Source organism: Lucilia cuprina, chromosome 3 (assembly GCF_022045245.1).
Source record: "Lucilia cuprina isolate Lc7/37 chromosome 3, ASM2204524v1, whole genome shotgun sequence".
Lineage (NCBI taxonomy): Eukaryota > Metazoa > Arthropoda > Insecta > Diptera > Calliphoridae > Lucilia > Lucilia cuprina.
Genome location: NC_060951.1, coordinates 8,469,414 through 8,471,735, shown reverse-complemented (window position 1 = coordinate 8,471,735; position 2,322 = coordinate 8,469,414).

The window sequence follows — 2,322 nt, the reverse complement described above, 5'->3', positions numbered from 1 at the left end:
TATAGTGACAATTGTCTCCGCCCTCCCTTACGAAGGAGTTACTTAAGCTAAGATTGTCTTCACTCTCTTTTACAAGAAGTACATTCGTTACAAAAGACCCATCAGGTGTTCAGACCTTAGTGTAAATGACTGCATTTTTTAGGTGGATTGACTCATTGTTGACCTGCGTTTGTAAAGGATTACGGTACAGAATATTGAACCATACATAACTGTTGACTATAGTCCACATTATATACTAGACTATAGCACATACAATAGACTAGACCATAATCTAATCTAATCTAGACTATAGATAAGATTATAGAGTAGATTATAGTCCAATCCATAAGATATACTATAGTCCAGATTATAGAATAGATGATAGTCCAGACTTTAGAACAAACTATAGACTAGGCTACTATATACCAGACAATAGACTAGACTATAGTCTAATCTATACTATAGATTAGTCAAAAGTCTGTACTATAGTCCAGATTATAGATTAGAATATAGTCCAGACTATTGATTAGGCTATAGTGCAGAATATAGACTAGACAATAGTCCAGACTATTGGTTAGACTATAGCGCAGATTATGGGCCATACTATAGTATATATTATAAACTAGACTAAAGTCCATTCTTTTACTTTATTTTATCTTTTATTTTACCTCTAAAAAATAGTTTAAAATTACCATCATTTTAAATGCAAGAAAAGCTTTTGAAAAATTTTCTTTGACACCATTGTCATGTTGCTTTGTTGTTTTTATCTGCCATCAACATGAACTTTGTTCCTTTTTATTTTAGTTGCCCATTTTTTTTTTTTACTCTTCCATGTATTATCTCATCTTTGTAGTTCTTTTAAAACTTAATGCTTCTTGGCATTACTGGTAGGGAACTTGTACATTGAAATTAATTAAGTAAAATATTTCTTTAAAAAAAGATTAAAAAATTTATGCAAAATTTTGTTTTAATTTTGAGTTGTCCGATCTTGTCCGATTTTATCCAAATCTACTGGAAATTTTATTTTAGTTACACTTTTTATTTCTCTGTGTATTAACAACTATGTTGACTGATAAATTCTAAGTAAGATTGGTCGTTGCTGTGCTTACATAACTACACATACAACACTATTACACTATAGTCAAGAAACTATGTTTATACCCAGCAGTTGGTCTGGACAGTCCCGCACTACTTATGTTACCTACGATTTCGGTTTACCCCTAGCCACCCCAGCTTGTGCTTGTCCTACAAGGAAATCACTCGTTGCCCCTCTCGCTTACATAGGGGACACTAAAGTGACGATTGTCTCTGTTCACGTCTACTCGTTTACAAAGAGTAGACGTGAACGGAAATCACTATCTTTTACGAATGTATAGACTCTTTATCGAACTGTTAGGTACATACTATATACCATGGAATACCTACTATATACCTGGTTATATACCCATACATAGATGTACATACATATGTATATGTAAAGCTTTTATTGCATTTGTCCCTTAACTTTTTTTCTTGTTGCTGTAAGTTTTTTTCTTCATTGTTTAAAAGTCTCTTTATTGCAGTAATTTGTGCACTCAATGGAAAATTGTTAATTAGATTCCTTTTGGCGTGTGATGACTTTGTGTCGTATTTTATCTAGGGAATTTGCTATTTTTCTCCATCCCTCTTACCTCATACTACAAATGCACTACCTAGTGCAAATCTGTTTCTATTTTCTATATATATGTATATAGTAAAGGTAGAAATCATGTTAAAACATTTGGTTTACTGTTGTAGTAATAAATGTTTGACTGACGGATACGCTGGTCGTCGGTCGTTACTTAGTTGTAAAGCTCTACAAATAGTGTCAGTAGATTTCTTTTTGGAATTTTATAGTTAAAAAGTAGCTTGCACGAGTTGTAGTGGCTTAATTGAAAGAGAAAACAACAATTTAAATATTGTTGCTGTTGTAAAAGAATTAAGTATTAAGTATTTAATTAGTGAGACGTTAAATTGTTTGAAATTCCTTTGTCTGGGACGTTCTGCTGAAGAGTGATGTTGTAGTTTTTTTCTTCAAGTTAATGGAAAATATATAATAAAGTATTGAAATTGTTAATTTGTTGTTTCCTGCAAGAAGCTATAAATATATTCGATTATAGACTAGACTAGAGATTATGCTATAGACTAGAATAGACTATAGACTAGACTATAGTCTAGACTATGGACTAGACTATAGAGTCTAGTCTATAGTCTAGTCTAGTCCATAGACTAGACTATAGACTAGACTATAGACTAGACTATAGACTAGACTATAGACTAGACTATAGACTAGACTATAGACTAGACTATAGACTAGACTATAGA